The 23,187-nt window shown below is 41.0% G+C and overlaps 1 protein-coding gene across 1 annotated transcript in view; it reads right to left on the bottom strand.

Moving 5' to 3' along the window:
* Positions 1–23,187, bottom strand: part of CACHD1 (cache domain containing 1) — a 222,669-nt gene that overhangs the window by 79,035 nt on the left and 120,447 nt on the right. The gene's annotated exons all lie outside the window — the stretch shown is intronic.

The raw sequence follows: 23,187 nt of genomic DNA, 5'->3' as shown, positions 1-23,187 counted from the left end.
CTGCTCCAATTCGTCTAGACTGGAAGACCACTGCCTCGAAAGCCACAGATGAAGAAGAAGTAACAAAAGACTAAACATCAGCAGCTGGCTGTTTTCCTGCCAGCAAAGCAATATAATCTCACTTTCCCGCTTTTGTTTTACACTTGATCCCCGGTAAAGTGAGAGCAGTGTTACACAAGTGACTCACCTGCTCTCCATGCCCTAGATGCCCCTCACATACTTTTGATAAGATCAGTTAACATTTAGGCTTTGGGGGCGATAGGTCTGCCTGAAACTCACATCTGGACTCTGCTGTACAAATTACAAATCCCTTTTAGACCTACCCATTTCACAGATGAGAAAAGTGACATTAAGGATCACACAGAAAGTCAGGGACCTAAAAGGAACTTGAATCCCATCACTGTCCAAGGATGAGCCAACTACCACACTGCTTAATTGAAATGACACATAAAGAAGAACTTGCTAAGAGGGGTAACTCAAGAGTCACTGAAATTTTCTACCCGGTGAGGTGTACACTTACAGAGAGCCCCTGCCTCCCCAGATGAAGTCTCCCCAGCCAGGATCTGTGCTGTCAGCCCCTCCCCCCGAGAAGGTCGAAGTCCCGTATGGAGCACAGAGAGATGCCCTGGGCCTTTGTGCAAGGAAAGCTTGTTCCTGGCGTGGGGAGACCAGGGAACTAGTTTTATAGGTTGTTTTCTGTGCTGAAAAGATCATCTCTAAGAGCTACAAAGAAAACATTTTTATAACAAAGAAGATGGAAGAGACTCATTAACAAAAGTAGGTGCTCAGCAAATATTTGTCAGTCATAAAAAGGCTTCACAATGTAGTACCTGTTATCAATAATCTACCCAACCTTTTCCCCCCACTACCTCTCAATCTATAGTTCTGGCCAGACCAGTCCCTCAACTGCTGGATCCCAACTGTGATGCTCTCCAGTGTCTGATGCACCCACACGAAGCCCACCTCTTCACATCCTCCTCCCTGAAAATTCTCCTGCCAGTTCCAGCCTGTGATGACGCCTGCCTCCTCCAAACTGATCAGCGTCATTCTGTGTCTTAATTCTAGGCTTGTGTCTCTCTTCCTATCTGTCACATTGCCTTGAAATCAGGCCTACCATAGTGTTATCATAGTTGATGCCCATTAGACTCAGATCGATTGGATTAAGATTCCGTTTATACCAACAACATACTAGTCAATAAAAGTTTAAAAAGAAGATCTATAATAAAAGCGTATTATGCTAACTTGACCAGATGTCCTTCCAGATGACCTTCTGGACTAAGCCGGGGCTGCGAGGGAAACACGGGTCCCGGGTGCCTGCCGATGGCTGGAGGGAAGTCCAGGTCCCAGGTGCCAGAGGGAAGCTGGTGCTGGCAGCCAGGGGAAGGAAGGCCTACTCTTGCACGAATTTCATGCATCAGGCCTCTAGTATAATCTTGTACATAATTTACATTTTCTAAGCCTCTGTTTTCCTCATCTATAAAACGGTACTAATAATAGTACCTATTTCATAAGGTGTAAAGAATTAAATCAGAAAAAGTTCTTAAGAGACTAGTACATAGTACACTTTTAATAAATAATAATAATAACAAGTATTGAATGTCTTAGTAATGCTACCAAATGCTTATCATATGTCAAGTATCTTTCAAGTGTGGTGCATGGATTAACTCATCTAATCTTCTCAAACTCTGAAGGAAATACCATTATTATAGCCATTTGAAGACTAGGAAACTGAAGCCAAAAAAATTTAAATTAAGAAGCCCAGATTCACAGCTTGGGATTAGCAGAACCAAGATGTGAACATATGCCCTGGCCAGCTGGTGTGGCTCAGTTGGTTGGACGTTGTCTGGTGCATGGAAAGGTTGCTGGTTCCATTTGGGGTTCCGGCACATGTCCGGGTTTTGGGCTCAATCTCTGATCCCTGGTAGGGGGTGTGCAGGAGGCAGCCAATGGATGTTTTACTCTCACATTGATGTTTTTCTCCCTCCCTCCCTCCCTCTCTCTCTCTCTCTCAAAAAAAAAAATCAATAAAATGTCTTAAAAAATGTGAACATACGAGTTTTCATTCATAATGAATACATTACATTGTATCTCAATATATCAACAAATAAATCATCACCAACATGATCTATAACAGCTGAAGAAAAATTCCATTCTCTCAAAGAAAAGGATTATGATAAAAGATTGTAGGGCTTAGGGGAGATTTTTGCTTTTTACTTAATGGAAAATGACAGTAGCTAAACATAAGGCTTTCACAATGGATAGCTACAGAAAATGAACTCTGTGGATAAAGATGTGGATGAGGAGGAAGAGGAAGAATATATTAAAAACAGGTGTTCTCTATTAATTATAAATAGATTGAAACATACTCACCACTGGCACAGCTATGGAACTGGCCATTTTGAGTTACTTTTTACTATGCCATTCTAAAAAAACCTCTCTCCCTTCCCATTCACCACTGAACTCTGAGAGGTCTGGGATAGAAGAGTGAGCATGTATGCACGTCTGCATGGAGCAGAGACAGCAGACCTGATGCCAGTTCATACTAGTTTTTCCTTTTCCCGGTTCCAACTTTCTCCTCTGAGAAAAAGACCCTGGCATTTTGGTAATCTGAGGATCCTGAACAAATAAATGCCTATGTGCAACAAAGGTTACATAAAATAGAAGACCAAGAAAGAGAAAATTGCACTAAATTCTGAAAAATTCTCCATGGGACAATGAATACAGGGTGCTGGAAAATGTGATGGACAATGGCCATGTGGGCAAGGCATGATACACAGCTCAGGGAAACTCCCGCTGACATGGCGCAAACACGCAGCCTTCCAGAGATCCAACTTGATCCAAAAATGAAACGTAAAATACACAAAGAAGTCCTTTTTGTGAAGGAATCCATCTAACTTCCCGGATGCTTCAGAATGAATAAATAACCACCTTGCAGGAGGACCTCCGCCAGGTCAGTCTGACCTGTCTGCTGCTAGCTCAAGGACATCTGAGATCTGTAAGTTTACTGGTAAGGAGTGAAAACAGATTGTTACTTCATTTCAGAAGATAATTTAATTCTTGCTTCCTGAGTAATCTGCATGTAATGAATGCTGTGTTTTTAAAAAAGATTTTTTAAAAATATTTTTTTATTGATTTCAGAGAGGAGGGGAGAGGGAGAGAGAGATAGGAACATCAATGATGAGAGAGAATCATATTTTTTTTTTTTATTTTTATTGATTTTTTTTTTTTAGACAGAGGAAGGGAGAAGGATAGAGAGATAGAAACATGGATAAGGAGAGAATCATTGATTGGGCTGCCTCCTGCACGCCCCTGACTATGGATCAAGCCACAACCCGGGGCATGTGCCCTTGACTGGAGTCAAACCCGGGACCTTTCAGTCTGCAGGCCGATGTTCTATGCACTGAGCCAAAGAGGCTAGGGCTTAAGAAGATTTTTTATTAATTTTTTTTAAGGGAGAGTGGAAGGTAAAGAGAGAGACAGGGAAACATCAATGTGACAGTGAAACATCAATCGGCTAGCTACTCCACGCCCCTTACCAGGAATCAAAGAGGCAGCCAGTGCATGGGACAATGCCCAACTCACTGAGCAACACTGGCCAGGGCACTGCTGGTATTTTTAAGTTAATTGACTCCTATCAGACCGCCACATTCTGATATTCCAGGAATTCAGAGGCATGCCAACCACTCTCCTTCCGCCTGCTTCCTGCTATTCCCTCACACGTGCTGAATCTCAGCCACGCAGCATGCACTCCTCAGCTGAGTTTACATGAAGTGCCTAGGAATGACCGTCGCTCTGCTGCTATCCCTGCCCACACCACTGATGCCTGTCAGGTAAGGAAAGAGGTGTCAACAGAGGGCTTACGAGGTGCAGGAGAGCAGTGTGTCCTATGCGGGTGAGCAAGCTCAGAGAAAACAATGACAGGAGCCCAAACCCTGTGACTATCTCTTCACCTACACTCACTAGGGCCTGCTTCTCTTCTGGATGCCAAACACAGGAGCCAGCCTTGCTTAGCCATCTCCTTACATTAGCTACCTCTGGGCCTCTGAGGCATGGCTGCCTGGCCTAAGACAGGAACACATTTTATGAATGTGTGCCATTGATAAAAAGAAACATGCCATTCACTCTGATTTGGAGGCTATGAGAAATATAAAGTTCATGCCTATGATACTTTATCAAAACACATCATTTAGTCTTAGTGGTTACCTAAAAGACTTTTCATTGAGAAGTATATTAGCTGCCAATCACGTTTATATAATTCTAGGTTTGTGGAAAGGTCAGGAACTGGTATACTAATAAATTTTCACATTAAATGAGCAGGCAATTCAAATTATCTTTATATCTGTGCTTTTAAAAAGCAATAACACCAAGAGGATAATCTTTTCTAAATCTTCTGTAGATCCTCACTCTAAAAAAAGGCGGCGGGGGGGGGGGGATATTGCATTATGATTGCTTTCTATACTGATTTTTATAACATAAAAACCGGTGCCTGAAATTCAGTTTCAAGAGAAATAACTCCATCTTTTCTACCCCCTTAAGTTAAAAAAAACACACACACATACAAAAAAACCCTACTTCCTTCTGGATTTACTTTCATGAACAACTGATCGAAACTGCATCCCGAGGGAGAAAACAGAACTGTGACTCCCACTTTGATCTCTTCCCCATGGAGAAATTCACTCCCTGCCTGGCTTGCAAGATGTTCATTTGATTGACGTTTGCTCTGATGTGCAAACTGCTTTGAACTTCAGACATTTAATTCCCATCAGGCTGCAGTCATTTTTATTCTCCTTCAACAGGATTTACAAGCGGGAGATCAGCAAATGTAGAAGATAAAATAAATTTGCAGAAGCTTTGAATCTTACATCAAAACTGTTGGAGTGAGTTCCAATTGGATTTCATTCAGCCTCGATTCACAGTGTAAATCAACTTTTCAGTGGAGTCCCAGTTTAGAAGAAGGAAAAAAAAAAGACATAAAGGAGAGAGACACATAACACCAGTTGGGGTTTACTTCCTGAATCTCTTGGTCTTTGTTTAAATTTGCAGTGGATTTCCCTCAACATTTGCAGGGAAGGCTGCCCAGTTTATCACATAGCACATGAAAGCCACACCCACAGTTCCAAGGGCGGTGGTGAAATGCAGTCTTACTCATGGACACATTTTTATGGTAAGATTTAAAAAAGCAAATCCCTGTGGATATCTCCGAAGAGCAAGGCTTAAATTGATAATGGAGTCCATCAACAAGGCCACTATGATGACAGTTAGCGGGTTTGGATGTTTTGTACTTATTTGTAATCACTGCTAAAATGCCGAGATGGGTGCAAAAGGTTAAAAAACACACAAACCCACCATTTCTTCTGAAGCCAACCCTGGTATCGGCTCAGAATCCGGTGTGGAAGAGAGGGTGCAAGTCTTCTGATCGAGTTCAATGCACAGGGCAGGCCCTTGCTTCCGGGGCTGCTGAGTGAGCGAGTTCCGTTTGAAGAGCAGCACACACTGTCTCTTCCTCGGTGCTACCTACGGCTGCCCTCAGACCCCGTGTGAAACCCAAGATCGTCAAAAAGAGGACCAACAAGTCCATCCGGCACCAGCCAGACCGATCTGTCAAAAGTAAGTGGAACTGGTGGAAACCCAGAGGCACTGACAACAAGGTGCACAGAGGGTTCCGGGGCCAGATCCTGATGCCCAGCACTGGCTATGGGAGCAACAAGAAAACCAAGCACATGCTGCCCAGTGGCTTTCGGAAGTCTCTGGTCCGCAGTGTCAAGGAGCTTGACGGGCTGCTGACGAGCCGCAGATCTCGCTGTGCGGAGACTGCTCACACGTCTCCTCAGACCGGAGCCATTGTGGAAAGAGCAGCCTGGCTGGCCATCAGTCACCAATCCCAATGCCAGGCTGCGCAGCGAAGAAAATGAATGAACAGATTGGGTACACTTTATATTTATGTTAATAAAATCCTAAAATTCTGCAAACGCCCCTCCCCCCCCAAAAAACAAACAAACACAAAACAACAACCAAAAAATCCCACAACAGCTCACATTTTCCTGGGAACCAAAGGAGGCAAAGCCCCCTGACCAGTAGCTGCCGGAGCCTGTAAAAGATGACCTGGACACTGAGAGAGGCCCAGGCCTCCCAGCCAGTCCCTCTCGTCCTGGGAACAGCCCCACAGTGTCTGGCTGACTACAACGCGACAGGGGAACATAGCACTTCACCTCCATTCAACCAGGTTCCTGCTCATTCTTTCTGGGAAGTGTCTGCTCTCCAAATATTTGAGCAACACCAGTTGAGAAGAATTAAACAAGAACCCCCTTATCTTCCACTTAACCACCCCCGAGAATAAAGTTAAACAAAGAAAGAGCTAAGATAAAAATCAAACATCTGTACTGGCAAATATTTAAACTCTGTTTGAATGGTGGAGGAAGGGGTACGAGTGGGATCACTTCAAAAAGGAACTACCACATTCATAAAGTAAATGATACCCTCCCCCCCCACAACTGCGTTTACTCACTCAAACACCTAAATTAATGGACAAACTGAAAAGCTGTCAAATAACGCGTAATCGTGTCCCAAGAAATGGTGTTTCCTTCCATCTCTGCAGAGATGGAAGAGATAAGTCACATTCTTTTTGTTCTTATCAGTAATAAGGATTAAACCTTCAGGGTTCAGCGACTCCAACTCCGCCAGAGTAGACACAAGGGCTGCTTTCAAATGCCCTTGGAAGATAGGGCTTTCGGAGCAATAAAGCATCTCTCTCTCCATTACAGTCAAAGTATCATACAAACCAGCCATATTTCTTTTTCGCGGTCTTCCCTCTCCTTCACCCCCGCTCCCCCCCGCAACACACACACACCACAGATCACGGAGAGGCCAGAGTCCAACTATTATCCACTTAATCCGCTTTCTCACATGCGCTTGGGAGACTACAGAGGTGACATCCAGGGGGAGTGGAGCTGGATCCAAAACCCCATTAAGCATTTATATTTATCTGTATCTTCCTCATCACCCGGTTGGGGCAGGGTGCATGCAAAAGAAGAAAGAAGGATATCTGGAAAGATAACGGGGAGAACAGGAAGGTGGACAACAGCCTGGTGGGGGTGGGACCCCCGGGCTCCCTTTGTGTTCTTCCGTAGCCCTTGTCCATCCTGCCACTTGACCTCTACAAAGGACTTCACACACTTTGCAGCTGCTTATTTATATACGTTCCCCCTTGCTAGTTAGTACACAGAGAGATATTTTCCTGTGGGGATCTCCAGGGCGCAGCCCTGTAAGGTGTACACGTTAAGTACATGTCTGCTGAATGAATACATGCAGAGAACCCCAAGAGACGTGGCTTTCTAGGACTAGAGAGCAGAGACTGTAGATGCAGGCACACTGCTTAGTTAGTAAACGGCAGACAGCTGTGAGTGGAAGGGCACAGACATCAAGGAGAAGCACAAACCACCTCAGAGGTAGCAGATGACCTTGAAGATGGGCCGGCTCACTCTCTCGGGCACATATGCATTGAGGGCAGAGGCCTGTCGAATCGTCCTGTTCCACAGAAGAAACATGACACATAAGACAGGGAGTCTTTGTGGCTAATGGGTCCTCAAAAGAAATTACTGACCCAATAGTAAGAAGTTAATAAAGCTGTGAGTCTGAAGATAGAATTGTACACCATCATACCAAACAAGCCGTGGCCCCTGGGAGATATTATAGACAGAATGCTTTTTGAAGTCTTGGTCTTCTTTGAAAACACTGAATTTTTGCCCAAGAAAACGCTTCAAAATCTCAAAGGAAGTTTCTGGTCCTCTGTTGAAATCGGGTCTATTTCTTAAGGCTGGCAATTTCTTTCAGAAACCAGGTTTTTAGGAAGAGAGGGAGGGTGTGAGACAGGGAAGGAGGGAGGGAGGAGGAAAGATGGAAGGAAGGGAGGAAGACAGGGAGGGAGGGAAGGAGAGATGAAGGAAGAAAGGAGGGAGGGAGGAAACAAGGGAGGAAAGAATGAAGAAAATCAGAGGATCATCTCTTTTTGAAATCCATAAAAGGCCACTGGTGAAATTCAGTATTCTAAGCAGAGTGGCAGGTCTCCCGTCCTTGCTTCAGTGAAGGTCACACAAGGAAAATCCAGAAAGCAGGACTGTCAGACCCAAGTGCAGGTGCTTTCCACTGCGATGATGCTCATCAGCAGTTCTAAAGGTAAAGATATCTACACGCGCGCACACACACACACACACACACACATACACACACACGTAAGTGGCACAAACGGCTACAGGAACATGTTTTTAAGGCTGAGAAACCAACTAACCAGACTATGGGGGCATTATATTCAGCCCATTTAGACATTTCAGAAGGTCATACAACAGCCTCAAGTAAATTTCAAAGAAGGAATATATAGGTTAGTGTTTCAAGGGCCAGAGAAGCCATTCCAATTTTACCACTGGCCAAAATACTTTATCACGAAAAGAAAATTATTTGCATTCAGGAAACCCTGTTTCCAAACCAAGTTCCCCTGAGCCCTAACACAACTTCTCTGAGCAAATTAGGGGCAGGGGTGGAGAGAGGACATATCTACCCTACCACCGCTGTTGAGAGGATCTAAAGTAAGTAAAATAATGTTTACAGAAGTAAAAGCCCAAGAAAGTATTTTACTGAAGTATAAACATATGTAACTCTTTTACATACGTTAAATAATGTAACGGAGTGGGCCTTCTATAATGTAAGCATTCTGCAAAATCTTTGTTGAGTTCTGAGCTCAACTCAAGTCCTTTGGGTAGCAATAGCCATAAAGACTGTACCTGTAACATTCTGCATGCCTGCAGGTAATAATAATTTCTAAAAGGACTGGAGGTGGAAGTTTGAGATAAAGCAGGGAGAATGACTTGAAAAGCTAAGATTTATGTTATAGTACCGGAAGGGCAAAAACACAAAACACATCTTTCTGGGGAAAGAGAGGGACCAGAAATAAAATTAAGCTAAGTTGTCAAGAACTAAGCTTGTCCTATTATTTGACTTTGTGACATTAAAAGAACAAAAGAACAAGTATCCTAAGTGCAAAGCACCTGGCTAAGTCACAATGTTGTATTTTTCATGAGAACAGTAATAAGAAATAAATTGTCTCTAGGGTTAAACATCTTACATCTTTTTTTCCATGTGCATGACCTTAAAATAGCACTGGGAAAAAATAGGAGTTGTCTACATGTGGGTCAGCTGTTACGTCTGGAAATATGATTTTATACAAAACTCAGTTGTGCATTAGCACATTGAAACTATACATTTCCACTTTGCCCTTGCTCCTGAACTGCCATGCACATTACATGATTATGAGGGTGAAAATATTTGTGGAATAAAAATAATACAACAGGCTAATCTCAACTGTTTGCCAGACACCTCCCACCCAAAAATGATCCACATGCAATTCAAAATTAAAACTAGATAGTTATACCAAATTCATCATCTTCCTCTTAAAAATCTCCTTTTGTTCTGATTTTTAGTCTTTCGTATCCTGAGATGCACAATTTAAAATTTAGAGCCATCTTTTAAAACCTCCCACCCCATCCAAGTCTCCAATAAAAACGAGTTGGGCCCTAGCTGGTTTGGCTCAGTGGATAGAGCATCCGCCTGCGGACTGAAGGGTCCCGGGTTTGATGCTGGTCCAGGGCACATGCCCGGGTTGCGGGCTCGATCCCCAGTATGGGGGTGTGCAGGAGGCAGCCGATCAATGATTCTCTCTCATCATTGATGCTTCTCTCCCCCCCCTCTCTCTTTCTCTCTCTCTCTCTCTCTCTCTCTTCCATTCTGAAATGAATAAAATATGTTTAAAAACAAAACAAAACAAAAAATAACGAGTTGGCAGATTCCATGTAACCCACCACCACCCTGACAGCTTCTGCCTCCCTACAATCCTTCCTTCAAGTGTCACTACTTTTCTCCTGGATTACTAGGATGGCCCAATTTGACAAGCAACATGCCTCTGCGCCACAATTTGTCTTTCACTTGCCAAATAATTAACCTGCCCAGATCGCAGACAGGACCGCAGACCTTGCTTTAAAACCTACTGCTTAATGCGAGAAGTTTGTCCACATGACCAAGGACTTTGAGCCAACCACAGGACACCTCTAATCCACCGCTCCGGCTGTGTGACTTCCACCTCACCACACTCAATGTGTTCTGGTTAGAAGCATCCTTCCCCCAGATCTATCTGCAGAAGTTCCACTCTTCAAGGCTGCAACTGCCAGAGCCTAAGAAGCCTGTGTTCATAACCTTTCTTCTTTAGAGGAGTCGCTGGATTCCCTTCCTGATGCTTGGCCAGTCTCTTGGCTAAACCCGCCTTAGCTTATTCTACATGTCCTATGAGCTTCTGCAGAGTGTGTTAGTCATCTTTGTCATCAGACAGTATCTAGTACAAGGTCTCGTACATGAACTCCCTTGAACACGATATAGACAAGTTGAGTTGAAAGTGACACAGAGGGGTCCCTCCTTACCCGCAGTTCCACTTTCCACAGTTTCCATTACCTGTGGTCAACTGCGGTCTGCAAATATTAAATGAAAAATGCCAGGAACAAACAATCATAAGTGTTAAATTGCATGCTTTTGAGAAGACCATGATGAAATCTCGTGCCTTCTTGCTCCTTTGCCCCAAGACCACAAAGCATCCCTTTGTCCAGTATGTCCACGCTGGATACGCTCCCTGCGCCTTAGTCACTTAGTATCCATGTTGGTTATTAGACCAACCATCACAGAATGGCAGTGTTGTTCAAAACAATGGCCAAGCACAGGAGTGACGATGCTGGCAGCTTGGATATGCCGAAGAGAAGCTGTAAAGTGCTTCCTTTAAGTGAAAAAGTGCAAGTTTTTTACTTAAGGAAAGAAAAAAAAATTGTATGCTGAGGTTGCTAAGATCTACAGTAAGAATGAATCTCTTATCTTGAAATTGTGAAGAAGGAAAAAGAAATTCATGCTAGTTTTGCTATCATACCTCAAACTGCCAAAGTTACAACACAGTACATCATAAATGCTTAGTTAAGATGGAAAAGGCATTAATAGATCCAGAGATACAGAAACATGCAACAGACTGATGAATCTCAGAAGGGGAGGGGCAGGAAGAGATTAACCAAAGAACTTATATGCATCTATGCATAGCCCATGGACACAGACAATAGTTTGGTGAAGGCCTGGGGAGGGCAAGGTTGAGGGTGGTCACGGGACAAAAGGGGATATCTGTAATACTTTCAATAATAAAAATAAATTTAGAAAAAAAATCAATCAGTATAATTCACATTATAATAATAAAATTTAAATTTAAAAACAAAGAAGGCATTAAATTTGTGGGTGGAAGATATAAATGAAAAATGTGTTCTGATTGATAGCAATGTGTTGCACCAGCAAGCATTGAGACTATACAAAGACTTCAGCAAGGGATCCCCTAAAACAAGGGACCATGTTCACAGAACTTTATTACAGGATACTGTTATAAGTGTTCCATTTTATTATTAATTATTATTGTTAATTTCTTAGTGTGCCTTATGATAAACTAGAGGCCTGGTGCGAGGATTTGTGCACATTGAAAGAAAATTAATTAGAAGAAACATTTTAGAGACTGGGGAGGGACCGTGGGAGGTTGGCTCCCCAGGGTGTGTCTGGCATATCTTGCCCAGTCCTGATCAGCTGGACCCTAGCAGCAAGCTAGCCTACCAGTCGGTGCATCTGCACCCGGGTGGTCAGTGCACGTCATAGCGACTGGTCAAATGGTCAACAAATGGTCGGACACTTAGCATATTAGGCTTTTATTATATAGGATAATAAACTTTATCATAAGTATGTATGTATAGGCAAAAACATAGTATATTACAGGGCTCAGTAATTCCTTGGTTTCAGGCTCCCACTGGGGTCTGGGACTATATCCCCTGTGAATGAAGGGAAACTACTATATATAAGTATTTGGAAATTTTGTGTCTTTAAGTTCATCCTACATACAATCAATTATGAATATATCATAATAACTATTCATATCCATTAATATTAATGATAAAATATAGCTGATAACTGTGATGCCTAAGTCAGTATCAACTTGTTTCATATCAGGGCTTGTAACAATAGAATAATAGTCAGATGAAAACAACTATTATGAATTGGCATAACAGTACTTGAATTTCTGCCTACAGGTAAAGTAGCTCAGAAATTCTGACATCATCATCACCACCAGTCCTCAAAAACTAAAGACAAAAATCAGGTTTGCTATCACAGAGTAACTCCTTCAGTAAATATTTATTGAGGACCTGTTCAAGCAAGATATTGAATACAAAGTTAAATCTGACAGGGTCCCTGAACTCAAGTGTAACTAAGAAGGATGAGAGAACACACAACGTGAAAATACGCCTTAGAGCAGTGGTTCTCAACCTGTGGGTCGCGGCCCCTGTGGGGGGCAAATGACCCTTACACAGGGGTCGCCTAAATACATCCTGCATATCAGATATTTACATTACGATTCATAACAGTAGCAAAATTACATCTATGAAGTAACAACGAAAATAATTTTATGGTTGGGGGTCACCACAACATGAGGAACTGTATTAAAGGGTCGCGGCATTAGGAAGGTTGAGAACCACTGCCTTAGAGCCTGGTATCAAGCACTCTCACAGTTACCCAGAATTAACCTCAGACACCTTCGATTCCTCCCTCTTCCAACACCCAACAGAGTGGGTGCCAACAGCCAAGTTCAGGCCTCCAGTCATTACATGGCCGACAAGTAAAATCCCATAAAACCTCGTTGCATCATTTCATTCCCTTTCTCAAAAATCTTAAATTAATTATCCCATTCAAGAAACCAATATTTATTTGGTATCTACTATTAGTCGGACAGTAAAGATAAAGTAGTAAGAGAAGGACATTGTCCTCAACTTCCTTTACAGGGCCTAAAGTCTCCTGAATAAAGTTCAGAGTCTTCAGTCTAGCATTTGGGAGTCTCTCTGATACGATATAAACCCAACTTCTCAGCTGCCTCTTCCATCACTTGCTCGACTTCTAATGTTCACTTCAGTGCAAGTGGCCATTTCCAGCCATGGAGTTTTCTTCATATTGACCTTTCTGGAAATCACTTCTTTCATACCTGCATACTTTCAAATCCTTTTCTACTTCAACACTCAGCTGAAATGCTTCTCCCATAGACCATTCCACAAAAGATTATTTTTAAATGAATGAATGAGTGAGTGAGTTAACATCTGTTGGCCTTGCTGAATAATCTCTCCCTCTCCCCCCTCAACCAGATGAGAGAGAGAGAGAGAGAGAGAGAGAGAGCGAGCAAGGGAGGAAAAAACCAAATTCCCCCATGAACTTCAGAATACCCACTTTTGGGCAGTAGGAAAAGATGCCTCTAATGGCAAATGGCCTCGGTTAAGAACAAACCTCCTAAGAAGGCTGAGGGAAATTAATGACTCTGGAGAGCTGGGTCTCTGGAGTATACTTCAAACTGCTCATGTTATCGTTGAGGAAACTGAGGATGAAAAGGGTTAAGGGAGTTTTCCACAGCAAAGTGGCACAGCAGAGGACCACCCCGTTTTAGTACTATATTACTATGATAAAGTCTGCATCACAGCTGAACTGACACGGAGAGGAAAACTGTCTTTACTGCTTAAGGTAATTCCACCATGGTAGAGACTGAGCTGATTTAAAAGAGGAGGGGGGAAAAAAAAATTGGGCCCTGGCCGGGTGGCTCTGTTATTTGGAGCATAGTCCAGTATACCAAAAGGTTGTGAGTTCAATTCAGGGCACATACCTAGGTTGCGGGTTCAATCCCTCGTTGGGGCACATAAGAGAAGCAACTGATCGCTCTCTCTAAAAATCAGTAAACATATCCTCGAGTGATGATTTAAGAAAAAAATTTAAAGAAGCGTGCCTTTTCTTAAAATGAAAAAAAGTTCATGTTTGAGTTTGAATTAGAAAAGAAAAAACAAAACAAAACCGAACACAAAAGCCTGACCTGAAGCTAAATCCCTGAGGAGAGCTTAGCACAGGAATTTGAACATTATGGGTCAGGAAGTTAATCACAAAATTAAAAACAACTCTCTAAGTAGCTTATTTCTGGTTCCAGTGATGTTGATAATACTTAAAGAACTTGAAATGTGACTATAGAAATTTGCACATCTACATCATGACACAAAAAAATGCAACCAATTTACATGGAAAAAATTTACTCAAATGCCAAGATTCCTTTCCAGGTAGCCCATTATCATGAGCATTAACTCTTTTTTTTTTTTCCTAAATTGAGGTATAGTTAACATAGTTTCAGGTATACAACATAATGACTAGACATTTGTATATGTTGTAAAGTGTTCACTACAGTTAATCTAGGCAAAATCTGTCACTCTACATAGTAACACAATTTTGTTTTCTTCTGACGAGGACTTTAAGATTCACTCTCTTAGCAACTTTGAAATATACAATATGGTATTAATTATAGTCACCATGCTATACATTGTGCCCCCATGTCATATTTATTTTGTAAATGGCAGTTTGTACCTTTTGACCCCCTTCACCCATTCTTCTGGCCCCTCACCTTCACCAACCTGGCTTCTTTGTATCTATGAACTAGTTTTTTGTTTTTAAAGATTTCCACATATAAGTGAGATCACATGGTATTTTTCTTTCTGTCTGACTTATTTTACTTAGCACAATGCCCTCAAAGTCCAACCACATTTTGCAAATGACAAGATTTATACTCTTTTTTATGGCTGAATAATATCCCATTTTGTATAGATATACTGCTATGTCTTTATCCATTCATCCCTTGATGGACATTTGGGTTGTCCCCATAGTTTGACTATTGTAAATAATGCTGCAATACATGAGGGTGCAGATATCTTTTCCAGTTAGTGTTTTTCTTTCCTTCAAATAAATACTCAAAGCGGAATTGCTGGATTATATGGTGGTTCTAATTTTTCAAGGAATCTCCATATTGTTTCCATAGTGGCTGTACCAATTATATCTCCACCACCAATGCGTTCTGTTTTCTCCACGTCCTCATCAACATTTGTTATTCTTTTCTTCTTAGTGTTGGCCATTCTAAGAGATGGCATCTTGTTGTGGTTTTGATTTGCATTTCCCTAACGATTGCATTTCATGTACTTGATGGCCGTTTGTATAGCTCTGTAAATATGTCTACTCAGATCCTCTGCCCATTTTTAAATCAGATTTGTTTTATTGCTATTGAGTTGTATGGATTCCTTATCTATTTTGGATATTAACCCCTGATCAGATACATGACTTGCAAATATTTTCTCCCACTCAGTAGGTTGTTTTTTCATTTTGTTGATGATTTCCATTGTTGTGCAGAAGCTTTTCAGTTTAAAGTGGTCCCACTTGTTTATTTTTTGCTTTTTGAGTTGGATCCAGAAAATCTTGGCCAAGACTGATGTCAAGTAGCTTACTGCCTAATGTTTTCTTCTGGGGATCTTATGGTTTCAGGTGTTACACTCAAGTATTTAATCCACTTTAAGTTTTTTCTGTGTGTATAGTGTAAAATAGTGGTCCAGTTTTCCAACACAATTTATTTAAGAGACTGTTCCTTCCCCATTGTATATTCTTGGCTCCTTTGTCATAAAGTAACTGACCATGTATGTATGAGTTTATTTCTGGGTTCTCTATTCTGTTCCATGGATCTATGTCTCTGTTTTTTTTTTTTTTCTGTGTGTATAGTGTAAAATAGTGGTCCAGTTTTCCAACACAATTTATTTAAGAGACTGTTCCTTCCCCATTGTATATTCTTGGCTCCTTTGTCATAAAGTAACTGACCATGTATGTATGAATTTATTTCTGGGTTCTCTATTCTGTTCCATTGATCTATGTCTCTGTTTTTTTTGTTGTTGTTGTTTATTCCCAAAACCACACTGTTTTGATTACTAGAACTTTGTAATACAGTTTGAAATCAGGGAGTAGATGTCTCCAACTTGGAAAGCTCCAAGGAATAAAAGTCTAACATCCTCTGGTATAAATATAAGGGTAAATAAAAATTTAACTTCAATGGTAGGTTTTCCAGCCCAATTTTCTATCCTTTCTTTGAGGGGGGAGGGTGTGATGGTTAATTTTATGTGTTAATTTGCTTGGGCCATGGTACCCAGGTATTTGGTCAAATACTGTTCTGGGATGTTTCAGTGAAGGATTTGGGGGATGAGATCAGCATTTAAATTAGTGGACTTGTGGGTGGGACTCATCCAATTAGTAGCAAGATCTAACAGGATGAAGACTGACCTTCTCCAAGTAAGGAATTCTGTCATCAGACTGAAATTGCAACTCTTTCTTGAGTCTTCAGCCTGCTGGGCTACCTTGCAGATTTTGGACTTACATCTCCACAATCACGTGAGCCAATTCCTTACAATAAATCTTTCTCTCACCATATTGGTTTTACTACTTTGGAGAACCCTGAGTAATACAGAGAGTTATAACAGTGGCTACTTCTGGGAATTGTAACCAGGAGCCTGTGTTCTTCATCAGAACCCATGCTAGTTTGCCTTGCTTACAGCACAATACCCCCAACAGGTCGACCGATAAGACCCGACTCCTGAATCATATAGTTCTAATGGGCACCAGCTGGGGATGCATTAAATTTGGCTTCTCAGAAAATGAGATGAGTCCGACTGGCTTTCCCCAGTGACTATATCAATCTCAGTGCACGCCCCAACTAAAAAAGCAACTAGTAAAATAGCAGGGATCCAATTTCACAACAGTTCCAAAGTTTCTGCATTTTTTGGAACTAGGGAAGCTTTTAAAATCTTCCCTGGTGAATATGAGAAGTCACTATAGAGCTACCGCCAGGTGGATGGCTTCAGAGAGCTTTGGAAACAAGTTGCTTACGCACTCTAGCTCCATCAGAGTTCACTTTGTCATCTCAACCCTAGTCTAGATGCCTTTATGCCAATTTGTACCATTAACTAATTAACAAACATTAACTGAGTAAGGTGAATCCACTTGGAAACATAAAAAAGAAAATCTAAGTGCATCTTCCCAGTATTCCCTCCCTAGTTCACCCTCTCCATTGTTCACTTCTTAAAGACTGACATAAAAAAATAAAATTAATAAAAGGCCAACAGGCAGGATCATCTATAAAAGAGATTGGGTTAAGAGATGTGGCAAATAAAATTGATTGATATATGTAAAAGGCCAAGGATTGGCAGGGCCTGATGACTAAACAATAGCTTCTGGTGCACACAGCGGAGCCCCATGCCCGGGGCAAGCCAGGTTTCTGAAGTAGATATTTTTAGTGCGTGCATAAAGGAGCTATACTCTTTAAATGTGAGAGAATGCGAATGCATGCTTAAGTAGGCAAAGAAGGAAATGCCCATGGACAAGACATTTCCTTAAGTCAAATTTATTAACATTAAATAATCTTTTTAGATCATGAGTTGCAAACTCACATGCAACAATGTGGGCTGAGCAGGCAATGACAGTCTGGGCCATGGGTTGGACATGATGCAATATGGACTGTGGGAACCATGGTGAATGGAAGAATGTCTTCCAAGGGGAGCTGCTCTTCACAGGAGCTGTTGCCCAGAGAGAATGTGGACACACCATTGCCAAATCTTCTATGTTGAGAAAAGACAGAAATTTGGATTTTTTTTTAATATATTTTATTGATTTTTTTACAGAGATGAAGGGAGAGAGATAGAGAGTTAGAAACATCGATGAGAGAGAAACATCGATCAGCTGCCTCCTGCACATCTCCTACTGGGGATGTGCCTGCAACCCAGGTACATGCCCTTGACCGGAATCGAACCTGGGACCTTTCAGTCCGCAGGCTGACGCTCTATCCACTGAGCCAAACCGGTTTTGGCTGGATTTTTAACATGTGTAACCTTCCGAAGTTTAAATGTTGGCAACAGGTTTTAAATCTTACAAATTTAAAAACCTTTAAAACATCTTATGGGGCCAAAAGAAACACATCTGTAGGCTAGATATAGCCCGTGAGTGTGATTATGTGTTTGGGTGTCTGCACTTCTTGTGGGAGAGCCCAGGATCTCGTGGGCCCTCATCCCTTGACCCAACACAACACACAGGGAGCTGTTAATTAAATTACACAATTATATGAACTTTTTTTCAAAATTATGTTATTTTAAGTGATAGCAATAAAAATGAGTTTGTCTTAGATTAAGGCTTAGCTTAGCCTATGTGTTTTTTTCATACTGAGAATGTTAATTCTTCAGAGAATTCCTTCAACAAATAACGATGGAGTGCCTAATTATCATGCAGGGTCCTGCACAAAATAATTCACTTCTGGGCTCCTGCATAAGAACTTTAAGAGCTGACTAATTTGAGAAGGAAAGTATCAAAAGTGTCTAAAAAAATCAAATTTTCTGCTGCTTTGTAGGTTCTCTCTGTTGTCATCAAAGTATAAACAAAGTGTAATCTGCAGAATGCTCTGTAATAGAATGCCTTACAGCCTCTCTCTCCTCAGCACTGGGTATTTATTTAGTATTTATTCATTCATTTATTTATTTATTTCCTCACCTAAGGGTATGTATATTGATTTGAGAGAGAGAGGGTAGGGGGGAGAGAAAAACATCAATGTGAGGGAGAAACATTGATAGGTTGCCCTCCCATACGTACCCTGACAGGGATCAAACCCACAACCTAGGTATGTATGTGCCTTGACTGGGAATTGAACCCACAACCACAGGACAATGCTCCAATCAACTGAGCCATCAGCCAGGGTGGGAATTTATTTTTTAAAATATGCATTATTAAGCCTTAGAGAGGAAAACCAAACATTGACTATAATTCAGTATAAATGAAATTATAGGGACAAAGGGTGAACATTTTCTCCCCTAGTATCTGCTTATCTTTAATACATTTGAAAAAGAATCAAAGTCAATAGGCCACAGGCACGTAAAATGTTAGTGACAAGTAGGCAGAGTGCCACTGGGCCAACGCTGAGTTTTAAAAAATGCTTATAGGGCCCCTATAGAAAAATGGGCAAGATTCAGGTCTAAGACTGAAGTTCCTTCATTTCAAGTCAAACTGCTTATATTTATTGTAATAGTTGTTTTAACACTTGTGCATGTGGCCAGATATTGGAAGGACTTTAGCAACAATCTTGAGTCCATTTTTCATAAACTTCAATCATTATCATATCTATCACCTTGAAACTTTTGGTCACATTCACTTAATATTTTTATTTAACTTAACTCACTTTTTTTATTCAGTTATATTTATTTTTTAAGAAGAAACTTGTGTTATTGCCATAAGAGAAAAAAACAGTATATCCCTTGACATAGAAGATAATACTGAAATATGTAATTATCAAATTTAAAAGTTATAACCTAAAAACATCCCCTGATGAGGTAGGTATTATCATTCTTTTCATCTCACTGATAAGGAGATAACCCTGAAAGGCAGGTACTAGCTCAATGATAAGGAAACTGAAGCTTAGAATGAAGTGACTTCCCAAGGTCAAGTATGAGTGAAAGAGGTAAAACTCAAAACCAAATGTGCCTGGCATTTTTTAAAAAAATTACTTTTAGTCATGTCCTTATATTGCTTCCAAAGACTGGGAGCCTTCCTTTTCGCACTGAACTCCAACGTGAACTTCCTACGATTAAAAATGTAGACATTTTCAGAGGGATTGGAAATAGGAAAGAAGGACTGAAAATGTGGTCAGTAGAATACCACAAAAGTTATAAAATGCAGATAAAACTGTTTTATGAGGGGCTGGAACAAAAGCAGCTAAGCATGCTTACCCTCCTTCACTTACTATAACTCTTTGAATCTTCATTAAAAAGGTGGCAGAGTATGTAATTTTTGAAAGTGTTATTGCTTAAGCCAATGACTAGAAAAGCTTCAGTTGAGAGTTCACTCCAAAAATTCCTACACCCATGTCCCTAGAAAGTGAGCTCAAAGCACAGCCAAGGAGACGCAGTTAAGACAAAGGGAGCCATGACTTGCCAGTTCTGGGGCACACAGGTTTTATCAGATATCTCCCTAACATTCCACCAGAGGGGACCAGTCTCTCGCCCATCTGTACATCTTCTGAGTACTCAACTTTAGAGTCAGAATGGCTCTGGTTTTACAAGATTCATCCCAAATGGCAGTTCTCAGTTCTGTTAATCAGTAGTGAGAAGATTGCATCAGAGCTCTGCAAAGTCCCCATTCAACATCCAATGCAGAAGCCCAACCTCTGAAGGAGGAACGGCCTTGCACACTAACGTGTTTGCTCAGCATGTATCCTGGTAGGAGTGCACTTAAGGTCTCCTGGATGTTAACTTTACTAAATGAAAAATTCCTGGGGGGTAGAAACTACATTTTATGTTTTACTGTATGCACTAAGGGTAGACCACTGGGTTTTACCAAACATCTGGATGGCCATCTCAGACCTTGACCTTATCTCAGCATATGCAAAATGGAAATCACTGTCTTTACCCCAAAACATATTGGTGTAACTCCTCCTAAACTTTTATATTTTATTGATTTTTTACAGAGAGGAAGGGAGAGAGATAGAGAGTTAGAAACATCGATGGGAGAGAAACATCGATCAGCCGCCTCCTGCACATCTCCCACTGGGGATGCGCCCGCAACCCAGGTACATGCCCTTGACCGGAATCGAACCTGGGACCCCTCAGTCCGCAGGCCGACGCTCTATCCACTGAGCCAAACCGGTTTCGGCTCCTCCTAAACTTTTAATGCGTGCATGTATGTGTATTATGAATGTGTTTGTATGCATGTATGGTCATTTTCACAAGTAAGCAAATATTCTTCTACAGCATGGTTGTATTTTATCTTCTCAATTTAATATGATACAATTGCCTTATCGAATCCCCAATTGTTAGAAATGTTGGGTCTTTACAATATTCTCTATTCTAAATGGCACTACAATGACCTTCTTTACACGTTTATCTTTATAAACATGTCTGATTATTTTCTGTGCGATTCCTCCAAATGACCAGATCAAATACAAAGCATACTTCTAAAGCAGGGGTCCTCAAACTACGGTCCGTGGGCCACATGCAAATTCAAATATTGTATGTGTTCCCGTTTTGTTTTTTTTACTTCAAAATAAGATATGTGCATTGTGCATAGGAATTTGTTCATAGTTTTTTTTTTAAACTATAGTCCGGCCCTCCAACGGTCTGAGGGACAGTGAACTGGCCCCCTGTTTAAAAAGTTTGAGGACCCCTGTAGTGTCTAGTCTTTTGTGATGCCATTCACCTGGTATATTTCTCTGCTTCGAGGAACCACAGCACCTCTCTGCTGTGTCACATTTTGTCTTAATTACAAATTATGTTCAGCATTTGCCCCTCACCGAATAATTTTTGAATTTCTTTCGAGTGGACATCCCCTTACTCATCCCCATATTCAAATCAATTCTGATTCCAACCAATAGTAATTAAACCCAACTGGCAGGTGCTGGGGTCAAAATGGGTGAGGTGTAATTCTCAACCCGAACAGCAGGGGAGGCAGACTCACCACCAACAATGCATGATATGTTTAAGTTCTACATTAAAGGAAACATTAATAGAAATTCAGGAAACATTTACTCATGACTTACTAGTGGACACATGCAGATAATAGAAATGAGACATATTCACCAGTCGACACCAGTCTATTTAAGCTTTTGGTTTCATCTACAGCAATAGGACCACTTGGGAAACCATGAAGATCTCTCTAATCTTCTAAACCAGGGTTTTTCAACCTCTGCACCAATGATGTCTTGAGCCAGACAAGTCTCTGTTTTGGGGGGCTATCTTGTGCATTATAGGGTGTGAGCAACATCCCTGGCTTCCAGTCACTAGATGCCAGTAGCAACTATCCCCACCTTCCAACCATGACAACTAACTGAACATGATTCCAAACACTGCCAAGTGTCCCTTGAGGGGGGAAATGAAAAAAAAATCACCTCTGGTGACTAAGAATCACTGGTTAAGTATAATTCTAGATCTAAGGGCTTCTCCCTTACTATATTACCTTTTCTCTAAGTCCTAAAAGTGACTTTTTCTTTAGTTCAAAACCTACTGGACCCTACATTTATTTTTAGGTAAGAGATAAATTTGTCAAAAAACATTGTTACTGGTGTCAATTATAAATATGGGTATCTCCTTTGATTAAACCCAGTAAGCAAAAAATAAAACGTTCACTATGCAATGGGCACATATAAGTATCGTGACTAGTATGTGTTCAGAACACCACAGTTTACAAAGTATTTTCACATTGACTTCACTGAATGTTCATGCCGTCCTGTGAAGTACTTATTATTGTTCCCATTCTAGAGATGAAGACAGGGTGGCTCAAAGACATCAAATACGCAAGACCATCTGCGTATTATGCGCTGTAGGGAGGATTTATATCCAGGTAGTCTCGTTCCAAACTGTATACACTTTCCAGTTAATTTAGTAAATAACTAATGTGAGCTGCTTTGGGCCACAGACAGGGAAAAAAGCCAGAGAGAAGGCTCATGATAATATTACACAGATGAAGAAATAAAATATCTTAGGGATGCCCTGCTACCAAGGTAGCCCACCAAGAAAATTGCTTGTAGAAACAAAGCATCGTTTAACCACTAAAAAATACATTGTATCCATCCTTTGCATAACCTCAAGAACATTTATTGTGCGAAAGGAGAAGTAATGCATGCTAATTATGGTAACATTTCCACTCACAGTGCTTAAAGTATGGTAACACCTTTTACACATTCTAAATAGCCCAGGAAATTGGTATAATAAAGATTCTTATCCACTGATAGAAAACTGCACATAAAAATAAACACTAAGTAACTGGATTAATATCACAGCCAATTAAAGGCCAAGTGAAATTGAAAATTTAGTTCTTTGTACCTCTAGAGGAGTGTTCTTTTCACCACGAACAATTCCCAGCATCACATGACCCTACACTCTTCCAGATATAAATATCATAGCCCAATAAAAATATCTGCAACATACAGATACTAATTCTGTTTCAATATCATCTGAAGCCACATTTCCCCTGGTAGTTTTAAAGGTGGTATTGACACTACAATAAGTAGGAATTTTTGTTGCTCTTATCAAAGATGAAAAACACTCCCTTAAATCAGGCAAGATGACCTTATTCATGACTTACTAATTGACGCATGACAAAATGTTTGCAATTTTCCAGACTTAGTCAACTCTGCACTCAAACAATATTTGATACTTTTGAACCTGAATTCCAGCATGGCAAAATGATGAGCAGGGAGAGTCCAGGAATTCCCTGTAT

The sequence above is a fragment of the Myotis davidii genome, unplaced genomic scaffold (genome assembly GCF_000327345.1).
Source record: "Myotis davidii unplaced genomic scaffold, ASM32734v1 scaffold205, whole genome shotgun sequence".
In the NCBI taxonomy this organism is placed as follows: domain Eukaryota; kingdom Metazoa; phylum Chordata; class Mammalia; order Chiroptera; family Vespertilionidae; genus Myotis; species Myotis davidii.
Note: the sequence above shows the minus strand (reverse complement) of the source record. Positions and strands in the feature narration are given on the sequence as shown.